Here is a 12,572-nt window from a genome sequence, read left to right as displayed (position 1 = left end):
TTTTCTAGCCGGCTGTAGCAGGCCCATAGCGTGGAGATACCCCCGGGGGGGGGGGTATTTGTGCGCTCTATAAACTAATAAATATCAAATATGCATTGCAGTGGAGGAACTGCTTAGGAAACATGGCTTAAGTGCTCTGCAAACGAATTGGCTTTAAGGTGTGCGCAAGTAAAAGTCACTGCCTAATAGATCAACCAGCTGTCTCTGACCCAGACCTAAAATGCTGGATACAAACAGGCAACTAGTTAACCCACTAATGTTAATGGAGATCCATATGCTGATAGAAATTCTATAATTTTAAATGTTTTACCAGTACATAATGCTGTACACTGTACGTGCCACTCAAGAAAAAAATGTTGCTGTTTAAATAATGATAAATATGCCAAACTACCAAAGGTTCTGCTCAACTACCTCAGAGTACCACATAAGGTGAAAACTTGTCAGGTGTCATCACTGATGCTAAAACCTAATCAAAGAACACCAAAGGGCCTTGACTCTACTCAGTAAGGCTGAGTCAATATAACAACAAAACAATACAAAGGTCAGCACTGAGTACCAATTATCAAATTACTTCAAATATAGACCCATTAAACTAAACCAACAGGTCCACACTAATCAAAGTGACATTTTTTATTTTATTTTGAAAAACGCTTTTTAAAATTACTTTTCAAAATATCTATGCACAAACACTATTCTATTTCAAGAGAAAGTAAAGAACACATACTTAATAAACAAACATCATCATAGAGACACCACACCCACTCAATGCTTTCCTTCACTCATTCCCCCAATCATTCACTACAACATTCCCATTCAACACTCACCACACAAACACACCCCGCCCCGGTCAGGCAAAACATAACTTATTTTCTTGAGAAGGCCACAACCCAGGGAGGAACACCATACAAAAAGCCAAACAATACCCCAATTATACCCAAATCTCACAGTGGAGCACAACAGAATTAAGATACAGATATGACAACGTCCTTACAGTGCACCAACAAAGGAACTATTACTCAACATATTTGTTTGACAAAACACAACAAGGGTTGATGCTTTTCGAACCAAACAGGTAACTGGGTTCTCATCAGGACCACAGAATCTAAAAAAAGAAGAGAGAGAAACAAATACTCTTTATTCATATGAACATCATCTATGTTCCACCGGTTTAAAAGCACCTTCTCTGTGTGAGCATCCTACCTTAGTCATCCATGAGACAGACAAACTCTGATGAGCCAAAAGTAAAAAAGGGGGGTCTAGTAATGACAAAAAATGACAGCACACCAGTCTTACAAAATCGTCAATCTTGTATAGTCATAAATGATATATTCGAGTGTCTTACACGATCAGGGACTTACCGAGTGATGTCTCCAATTGTTCTTCTTAATTATGCTTGAACGTCCAGATGCGGGATTGCTGATACAAGGTTCACTTAACCTGCCGGGCAAATGTAGTACGAATGTTGAACACATCAGCTGCTGGTGAGACTTAAGACTGGCATTCACTCCTAAAACATCAAATGGGCATACCTTGTTTGCTATATGTCCAATGGTTCGACAACTGATCCTCTTGGACCGTCTTTTCTTCTTTCTCCGTTCGTATGGATTCTACAAACAATAATAGATTCCCACATAAATCCGGCTGCTGGTTTCAACACTCTACGTGTCCAACTAATGTCCAAAGTCTAATTCTAGTCACACTCTGCCCCAACCTGTATATTTTAAGCTTGAAAATCCTTCGGCAAACCGTCAGCCCGTCCACAGTTCCAGCGTCTGACGAATCATGTCCCGGAGATTTCTGGGAATGCTAGGGTAGCTGGGAAGGGTAGTTTCTAATCCATTTGTCTATTCGTTGGTATATATAACTTTATTGAGTCTTGAAAGAAAGGCGTGGAGGCAGCACCAAAGATAAAGTAATTCACAAAGGCCAAGTGTTTTGAAAGTAGGTTCTTCTTTTTATTGAACTTTTTAGTTTTTAAGGGTGCACAGGACAGCCAACGCGTTTCGCTCCCCACCTTGGGAGCTTCGTCAGAGCTGAAAACAACGTGAAACATATATATACATCAATAAAAATACAGTACAAAAATGACATAAAATAACACAAACAATCCATTTATACACAAAAATCACAATGATGTCATGAGGTATACTAGGGACATACACAATATTCATAATAAATCTTTTATACTGACAAAAAGGGAGTGGAAGGAATACAACAAACAATTAAATGAAACTCAAGAAGGTCCCAGATCAGAATACAATAAACATTGATTCCTATCCATAATGGATATTTGTTACATCCTAAAATAAAGACTTACTCGTGGACATGGACTACGGGGGGAGATGTACGGGAGACCTAAACAGGGAGAGTGAAAGAACCCTAGAAAGTATGTTTGGCTAATAAAATAGGACATACAACAAAGTAAATAACAGGAGAACAATCTCACCAGAGTCAAAAGGATATTGCACCAGCAGTAGTTAACTGGCCCAGACCAAATAGACAACTTATGGGTCAATCGCAATCCAAGTGAGCAATAAAAAACTGTCATGGGACAAAAGGGGAAGAAGGAAAGGGAACGATTATAAAAAAAAAGCATAAATATATATATATATATATATATTTGAAAAGAATACCAGTCAAAAGTCGGGCACACAAAGGTGAGAAAGTACAAAATCTCACCAAAAGTCAAAAAGGAAGAAATATGTTGCACGAATATTAGTGCATGAACCCAGTATAGTCAGGACCAATTCACGTAGGATGAAGTTCCAGGGCAATAAGATATATTGGAGCAACCTGTAACATAGAGGAAGCAACTAAGAAATCCTCATTTTACATAAATATAAGCACGATTGGACATAGTTGTGCATGTAGTATATTCTTTGAGAAAGAGCAGATCAAAGACAGGGATTTATTAATATCAAAAACGTGAATACTGTCAAGGAATACCATCTACTACGGTCACATATAAGCAAAAGACAATTTATTTAACTATTATCAAAGCACACAAACTGCATGTGTGTCGAATTTTGATAAATACCCCTATGGCGTTGCCTTATATATGGCACCCTATTACTCGATGTGGGGGTAGCGCGGCCATGCGGGTACCCAGTGCACACATTATTAAGACCACGATTATTTCCGTTAAAACCCTACCTGTTTTTCGAAAAAATACGGGCCGATTTGAAAAGTTTCATTCCTCTAGAAAGTCGGCGAATGTTTTTTATGTTTGTTACCTGTTTTGGATTTGTAATGGATAATGCCCTTTTTGCTTTTATGACTTTTTGCCGCATACATGGCACTCCATTACTCGGTGTGGGGTGGCCCGATAATGCGGGTACTCTGTGCACACAGTATTAAGATTACGATTATTCCTGCCAAGACCAGACCCCCTTTTCGAAATAAATGCGGGCTCATTCAAAAGTTTCACTCCTCTAGGAAGTCGGCAAATGTATTTGAAGTCTGTGACATCTTTTATGGAGTTATAACGGGTAATGCTCTTCCAGACATGGGAGCCAATTTATAAAATGGCATTATGACTGACTTTATGGGTTTCTGTGCCGTGCTTTTACTTACTTACATAAAAATACTTGAATAGATGTACAGGAATCGATTATTTACCTAATATTAAATCTAGGTATTTTAAGGGCGTTTTCATTAGAGTACGAGTGGGCTTGGCAGCTTATCAAGGTTTGCCAAGTCATTTCAAGACAGACCTCGTCTCTTTGATTCTTCACAAGAACCCCAGATTCATGTGAGTCGCTGTTATTTACATTCTCTTTATTGTGTTACTTTGGGATGATTTTATTAGATACTTATTTTGGAAAATTCCATTTCAGGCTGCATATGAAATATATATATTTTTTTCCAAATATTTTGTGTACTTTGATAATAGTTAAATAATAGTCTTTTGCTTATATGTGACCGTAGTGGGAAACATCCTTTACAACGCAACTTTTACCACGCAGTGCCTTTACGACGCAACTATTACAACGCATGTCATTACAATGCATTGCGCTGGGGGGCGCTCTAGGATAGGGAATAGATTTAATTTACTATTCAACACCTTCCCTACTGTCCACGGGGACTGGAGTTGGAATAGTAAATTAAACTATTCACTATCCACCACCCCTAAGCGCTATGCGTTGTAACAGCATGCGTTGTAAAAACTGTGTTGTAAAGGCATGCCTGGTAAAAGCATGCGTTGTAATGTCATACATCCAACCGTAGTAGATGGTATTCCTTGACAGTATTCACGTTTTTGATATTATTCAATCCCTGTCTTTGATCTGCTCTTTCTCAAAGAATATACTACATGCACAACTATGTCCAATCGTGCTTATATTTATGTAAAATGAGGATTTCTTAGTAGCTTCCTCGACGTCACAGGTTGCTCCACTATATCTTATTGCCCTGGAACTTCATCCTATGTGAATTGATCCTGACTATACTGGGTTCATGCACTAATACTCGTGCGACATCTTTCTTCTTTTTTGACTTTTGGTGGGATTTTGTACTTTCTCACCATTGTGTGCCCGACTTTTGACTGGTATTCTTTTAAAAAAAAAAATATATATATATATATGCTTTTTTTTTATAATCGTTTCCTTTCCTTCTTCCCCTTTTGTCCCATGACAGTTTATTTATTGCTCACTTGGGTTGCGATTGAGCCATAAGTTGTCTATTTGATCTGGGCCAGTTAACTACTGCTGGTGCAATATCCTTTTGACTCTGGTGAGATTGTTCTCCTGTTATTTACTTTGTTGTATGTCCTATTTTATTAGCCAAACATACTTTCTAGGGTTCTTTCACTCTCCCTGTTTAGGTCTCCTGCACATCTCCCCCCATAGTCCATGTCCACGAGTAAGTCTTTATTTGAGGATGTAACAAATATCCATTATGGATAGGAACCAATGTTTATTGTATACTGATCTAGGACCTTCTTGAGTTTAATTTAATTGTTTGTTGTATTCCTATCCACTCCCTTTTTGTCAGTATAAAAGATTTATTATGAATATTGTGTATGTCCCTAGTATCCCTCATACCATTGATGAAGCAAAGCTTCGCATTTGCGACTTGCTGTAGTCATGAACCTCGCTCATGTATAACAAAGTAATAATTTGTACGTCTTACTAACCTTTATTTCATGTTTAAACGAGGTAAAATGAAGCTTGCACATGTGTATTTCTAATACGATTAATTCGAGTCAATAAAATGGCCGCTGCTTTGAAATAGCTTCTGCGCATGCGTCAGTCACACTCACGTGTCCTGACGTGTTTGCAGGTTTGGAGGGAAATAGTTGCGCATGCGTAATACATAGCTTTGGCAATAACGTGGTACTGCTCGTGCCATTGCTCTTGTGCCTGTGTATATGTAGCTAACATTTAGACTGCATAAGTATAATTTTTGATAATAAGTTGAAAGTACAAAACCAATGATGTGTTTTCATAACGTTATTTCTATGTATTCATTTGTTCTCGCTTACTTTTCATGTACTGCGGGAAATGGGGGTTTGACTGAGCCGAAAGCCATCTTGGAGGTCCTTACTGCGCAGGACCGTCCGCCTGGGGAGAAGTCAACCTTGGCTGGTGGAACTCAGCCAGCTGGCAGGGATGGGCAAGATGCTCCTGAGAACTGACCTGCGAACTCAGCAGGACGGAGTCATGTGTCCCTATTCTGAAACAATGTTAATTTGCCATTGTATTTCCCTGAACTTTCTCATGAGAACCCCAATCTCGCTAGGCGGTACCCAGAGATGCAAAGTAGGCATCGAAATAGTGTGTTCTGATTGGTGTGTTACCCAAATCCTATCTTAGGACCAATCCAAATTGAGGGATTCTGACACTTTGCAACATTGGGGGGTGGTAAACCGTCCCCAAACTGTATATCTACCCTGGGTTCACCTAGGGAAATTGTCCGACTTGTCTGGTTTAGCTGACCTGTCACTGACCCATCTCACTCAATAGGTGACTGAAGATACAGAGCACTGCGGAGTACTCTGTCCGAAATTGACCATAGACTAAGGTTCTACTGAACCTTAAAGTGCTGGCGAAGCACTTTGCTGGGAGTTCGCTGACCCAATCGGGGTCTTGATCGATAGCTGCAGAGAGGGTGGAGCGCAGGCGTTGCTTCCGAACTGCGGGTGCTGGTCCTGTCCTGAGGGTTTCCTGTCCTGTCCTGAGGTCCTGTCCTGATTCCTAATCTGAGGGTTTCCTGTCCTGTCCTGGGTGTCCTTTCTGCACCTGCTGTCCATTGAGGGGTATCCTTCCTTGAGGGTTTCCTGTCCTTAACTGACCCGTGGCCAGGGTTTGGTTTCCACACCAGTCTAGGTAAATATTGCTCTGAAATCTTTAAACTTGCACCTTTCTATTTTCTGTCTTTGCTTCAATAAAGACACACCTTTGCATATGTTGATTTTTCCATGCTTTGCCGCAAATTATTGAAACATAAAGTCATTGCATATTTTCATAACGTTTCCCATGTTACCCTACCTGTTAGAAATTATATTTTGCATTGCAGTTTGTCATTTTCTGATATGGTCTAGAACGGCCTTTCTTAAACTGTCCAAAGAAATTTTGCCCTAATGCATAGCGTTTCCTGTTGCATCCCATATTTAGTATTTCCATGATTACCCTGACTTTATTTCTCTATAGTTATGTACTTTTCATTATCTTGATTATCGATTGTCTTATCCTTGTAAATCTAATGCTTACTGAGAACGAACTTTAGATAAAGACTTTAAAACTTCCAGTTGTCCGTGGTCATTTACAAAGGTATTGAATGTCATTTTGAGTTGTATTTTGCTGCCTTTCCTTTTACAGCTAGCTCCCTGATCCATTGTGGTCATAGGTACCCGTGTCGGTGGATGGTAAGTCGGGTACGCTGAGTAATAACAGTAGGGAATTCACACAAATTGGTAGCAGCCCGTGAAGTCACCCGGTCAATGTATATGGTGAATTGAAATATATGGGCCCGAAGCCGGAAGCGGCGAAATTATTGGTTGGGTGACCTCGCGCGCTCTATCAGTTTTTCTGGTAGCAGAGGTATGGTTAGGGACTAGTTAAAGGTTAGGTAGGACTAGTTAGTCTAGTCAAGTCGGTAGCTGCTAGTATATTGATGCTGCTATAAGAGTGGCCGTTCCGAGGGACCTGATCATTCTCTTGAGCATACGCTGCTTTGAAATTTATGAATTGTTTTATCATTGTTATTCTTGTTCTTATATTGTTATATGTATTAATCCATGCATTTGTAAACCGTCTCGTTCAATGTTGTCTGAACTCCCCGGGGAATTGAATGGCAAAGTGGTCAATAGAATCCATTTGCCTTGAGGTCGCAGGCTCAAGGAAAGTTAGGTGCAGGTTAGGTACAACCGGGAAGCACTAACTAGGGTTTTTTCTGAATACATGTGTGAATAAATGTCAGTAACGAGGTTCATTGGCAAAATTCCCATAGTGGCGTAACCTAGTAAGGTTGTGTTTTTGGAGACAAGGGAAACCCGAAGGAATAGCACTAGGGTCCTTGGGCGGTAATATGTTGTACAAGACAGGGGACCCTAGTTATTTAGGATCATTGGAAAGAATAGAGATATACTGAATAGTATATAGCCTCTGTCCAGCCGGACAGGAATTTATTAATTGGATTTTTTATAATAGTCCATTATTTCACATTAATACAAAAAGTGGGCACGACCTGTGACCCACAGAAAGCAAGACAAAACAAGTGACAAGAATTCATGTGGAAAGCGCACAAGGCGGTCTGCACTATTACTCAGTAATACAGACTCAGATTCATTTCTAGCAACCCATTGTTGGCAACATTATTGTGAATTCATAACAACATATGGTGCTTTAAAGTCGACGACGTTTCGATGCAATTCAAAGATACATGCATCATCTTCAGGACAAAGCTATTTAAGTCATGTTTGTCTTAAAATTAATTTGCACATGTTACATAACCACTTTTGCGATTCACATAAATATAAGGGGAGAAAAAGGGGAAAAAAACAAACATAAACAGAAGAATTTCCGTTAGAACGCTAGGCATGACTTAGTATCTAGTCTGGTGCTAATGTCAAAAAGTTTTAGAAGTGACTAGGTTATTCATTTCAGAAAACACATCGGTGACAGTTGTTTCATTGGTGGCATGCGTGCACATTAAAAAATTGAGCCTTCTACACAAGAGTGCGAGTGATGTTGGCTGATTAAACATCCGTTTAGACCGGTTGCCTCCATTAAAGCCACTAGTGAGATTTACACGTGGTTTGTGGTTTTCGAAATTGGACACTTCCGTAAGGTTCGCATGCATGCATGTTTTTTCGAGTTAATTATACTCATCGGCATTTTTGGGAATTTTGTGTTCGCAGGGAGAGCTATGCTTATAACCGTGGCAACTTCAGAGTTTAGACATAATTAAATTTCTCAGGTGAACAACGCAGTGAAAAATGGAACGGCGCAGTGAACATGGATAAAACCGTGACATCTTCGGAATAGGGACATAGATACATTTTCAGGTGAACGGCGCGGTGAACATTCGAATGGTGCAGTGAACAGGGTAGAGGGAAAGTATGAGAGGGGGGGCTACCTCGGTCTTCTAGGTCATCCCTGGTTGGGCTGCACTGGGTTGATTACGATTAAGCGTAAATGGCCTCGGGAGTTTTGCAAGGCATCTAAATATCCAGAAAAATAAAGAGCATTACTTAAACCATTTCCAATAAATGTAACCCGAGTTCGTGAAAAGGTTTGGCCAAAATACTCACTTAGGGTCGGTCAGCACGGGGAATTAACTTGCAACTAAGGAGTAAAGGGAGGGGTAGTTAGAAAACCGATATTGAAAACTAGGCGGATATCCTTAAAAAATAAATGGAGGCTTACTTGGTAACTTGCATGGCTAGATCTGCAATGCGGTGCTGCCGGGCTTCCAAGATTGGATCGCTGGGAAGGCAAGAGGCGTGGTTACCAAGGGGTCAAAATGGGGTATATTAAAAAGTCAGAGTCAGAAGGGCTCAGGGATCTGCAGTCACTTACTGTAGCAGGTCCTGCTCGATGGCGGGCCGAATGGGGTTCTGGCGGTGATCGCTAGCCGGTAGAGGGAGGGACTGGGATTAGAAGGTGTAAGAGATAGAGAAGGGACTAATAAGTCCGAGAACGGGCGGACATCTTGGAGTGGTATGGGATTTAGAGGGTGTTAGAGATAGTGAAGGGACTGATAAGTCCGTGAATGGGCGGACATCTTGGAGTGGTGAAGAGGAGATTGGGGATTTTTGAGAAACCCTGTGTGCAAAGTGCTCTTGTGACATGTGGTGATTCATACATGCTTATTCTTAAAAACATATTCAAGGACCTTCATAACAGTTCGATAAAATTCCCACAACGAAGCAGATTATAATAGAGAAGTCCAGTCCTCAATCCTGTTGAGCCCTTTCCTTATACTGTCTGTCTTCAGGATCCAATGCAACTCCTCCTTGTTTAGGATCTGTGAAATGTCAGCTCCTCGTGGGGGGGCTTTGATCTGTGTTATGACCGTCCAAGTGAAGTCACTTTCTGTGTGTCTCATTTCTTTGAAGTGTTCCACCAGGGGCGCGTTGGCTGTTTGGCATCGGATTCTGCTCCTGTGCTGGCCTATTCGTAGCTTGACCTTCTGACTGGTTTGTCCTTTATATAGTAACATACATGGACAAACGATTGCATAAATCACATTATTGGAATTACAGTTTGTGAAATACTGTCTGTCTGTCTGTCTGTCATATTTGATTGTTCCGTAAGAGAAGGTCTTGCCCTCAATGGTAGAATTACAGGAGACACACTTATTAGTCCCTTCTCTATCTCTTACACCTTCTAATCCCAGTCCCTCCCTCTACCGGCTAGCGATCACCGCCAGAACCCCATTCGGCCCGCCATCGAGCAGGACCTGCTACAGTAAGTGACTGCAGATCCCTGAGCCCTTCTGACTCTGACTTTTTAATATACCCCATTTTGACCCCTTGGTAACCACGCCTCTTGCCTTCCCAGCGATCCAATCATGGAAGCCCGGCAGCACCGCATTGCAGATCTAGCCATGCAAGTTACCAAGTAAGCCTCCATTTATTTTTTAAGGATATCCGCCTAGTTTTCAATATCGGTTTTCTAACTACCCCTCCCTTTACTCCTTAGTTGCAAGTTAATTCCCCGTGCTGACCGACCCTAAGTGAGTATTTTGGCCAAACCTTTTCACCAACTCGGGTTACATTTATTGGAAATGGCTTAAGTAATGCTCTTTATTTTTCTGGATATTTAGATGCCTTGCAAAACTCCCGAGGCCATTTACGCTTAATCGTAATCAACCCAGTGCAGCCCAACCAGGGATGACCTAGTCGACCGAGGTAGCCCCCCCTCTCATACTTTCCCTCTACCCTGTTCACTGCGCCGTTCGAATGTTCACCGCGCCGTTCACCTGAAAATGTATCTATGTCCCTATTCCGAAGATGTCACGGTTTTATCCATGTTCACTGCGCCGTTCCATTTTTCACTGCGTTGTTCACCTGAGAAATTTAATTATGTCTAAACTCTGAAGTTGCCACGGTTATAAGCATAGCTCTACCTGCGAACACAAAATTCCCCAAAATGCCGATGAGTATAATTAACTCGAAAAAACATGCATGCATGCGAACCTTACGGAAGTGTCCAATTTCGAACGCCACAAACCACGTGTAAATCTCACTAGTGGCTTTAATGGAGGCAACCGGTCTAAACGGATGTTTAATCAGCCAACATCACTCGCACTCTTGTGTAGAAGGCTCAATTTTTTAATGTGCACGCATGCCACCAATGAAACAACTGTCACCGATGTGTTTTCTGAAATGAATAACCTAGTCACTTCTAAAACTTTTTGACATTAGCACCAGACAAGATACTAAGTCATGCCTAGCGTTCTAACGGAAATTCTTCTGTTTATGTTTGTTTTTTTCCCCTTTTTCTCCCCTTATATTTATGTGAATCGCAAAAGTGGTTATGTAACATGTGCAAATTAATTTTAAGACAAACATGACTTAAATAGCTTTGTCCTGAAGATGATGCATGTATCTTTGAATTGCATCGAAACGTCGTCGACTTTAAAGCACCATATGTTGTTATGAATTCACAATAATGTTGCCAACAATGGGTTGCTAGAAATGAATCTGAGTCTGTATTACTGAGTAATAGTGCAGACCGCCTTGTGCGCTTTCCACATGAATTCTTGTCACTTGTTTTGTCTTGCTTTCTGTGGGTCACAGGTCGTGCCCACTTTTTGTATTAATGTGAAATAATGAACTATTATAAAAAATACAATTAATAAATTCCTGTCCGGCTGGACAGAGGCTATATACTATTCAGTATATCTCTATTCTTTCCAATGATCCTAAATAACTAGGGTCCCCTGTCTTGTACAACATATTACCGCCCAAGGACCCTAGTGCTATTCCTTCGGGTTTCCCTTGTCTCCAAAAACAGAATTTAGCGCAATCGCATGATTGCAAGGGATTGGAATCCCTCCCCCCTTTTGTCTCTAAAAGTGGGCCCCTACCCTCACTCCCCTCACTTATTAATCCTTCCTTTCTTAGAAACACTTCCCGCTAGGCATGTCTGACCCCCACCCACCCTTATACAATCTTGATTATATCAACAAAATCCTAGGAGGCCCTTCTCTACTTTCTGACTCAGGCAACACCCCCAACGCTACAAGCTCCTCTGCCAAAGACGAGTTGGAGAAAGCAAATAAAAAAGAAGTCAGACTTACTTTAATGATAAAACTACTCGCAGATTACCTCAAGGCCAATATAATTCCCATTGGACTACAAGTTCGTAATATCCCAGGTGTATTTACAGACAATCCGAAATACCTCAACGGATTCAGTTATATAAGTACCACATGCTCCCGACCCTGGATGGTGCTAGGGATTGACATTGCAACAGAGGAACTTAAAAAATTGGCTATTGAAATCAACAATTTAGAGAAACAAATAAATGATGATAACACAAACACGGAGGCAAAAAAACTTTTAGAACAGGTCCAAAAAATTATTGATGACTTCCACAAATTTGAAACTGACAAAAAAACCATTAAGGTCAGAAAGGATATAAAAACTTTACCCAAGAAAGAGCATATCCTTACCTCACCAAAGATTACTATACCAATCGTGCATATAGTGGGCCACAAAACCAGAGACCGTGGGGTCGGTTTAATAGACGGAGGAATTTTGTAGGTTTTTCAGACAGTTCAGCTGATTCCTCAGGTAACTCTGATCAATGCGACAGTCCTGGCCCCTCTAATAGGAATTTTTTAGCGAGAGGCCAAGGGCAACCAGAACCACCCGGGAAGGGCAGAGGCAAACAACCACAGAGATGGCCGAACCCCCCAGGCGAACGCTCCACCCGTCGTCAACATTACCAGTGGTAATTGAACACGACTTGGATCATGTAACTGACCAAAACAGTATCACACTTCTCCCTATCTTTAATCTTACCAAACATACGCTATCATCAAATGAAATGTCCCTGCTCAGCAAGGGTCTCTCTTTTGTCCCCACGGTCCGCCCTAATTTTCTAGATGCTCAGACTGAA

General features: G+C 41.0%; 1 long non-coding RNA gene across 1 annotated transcript in view; it reads right to left on the bottom strand.

Annotated features, from left to right (window-relative positions):
• Nucleotides 1-1,583, bottom strand: part of LOC144826216 (uncharacterized) — a 167,431-nt gene extending 165,848 nt beyond the window's left edge. The window contains exons 1-2 of the long non-coding RNA XR_013609712.1: nucleotides 1,530-1,583; nucleotides 1,359-1,437 (exon numbers count right to left, since the gene is read on the bottom strand). This is a non-coding gene — a long non-coding RNA (uncharacterized LOC144826216). The remainder of the gene's footprint in view (nucleotides 1-1,358; nucleotides 1,438-1,529) is intronic.
• Nucleotides 1,584-12,572: the final 10,989 nt, after the last annotated feature.

Source organism: Lissotriton helveticus, chromosome 3_2, assembly GCF_964261635.1.
Source record: "Lissotriton helveticus chromosome 3_2, aLisHel1.1, whole genome shotgun sequence".
In the NCBI taxonomy this organism is placed as follows: domain Eukaryota; kingdom Metazoa; phylum Chordata; class Amphibia; order Caudata; family Salamandridae; genus Lissotriton; species Lissotriton helveticus.
Note: the sequence above shows the minus strand (reverse complement) of the source record. Positions and strands in the feature narration are given on the sequence as shown.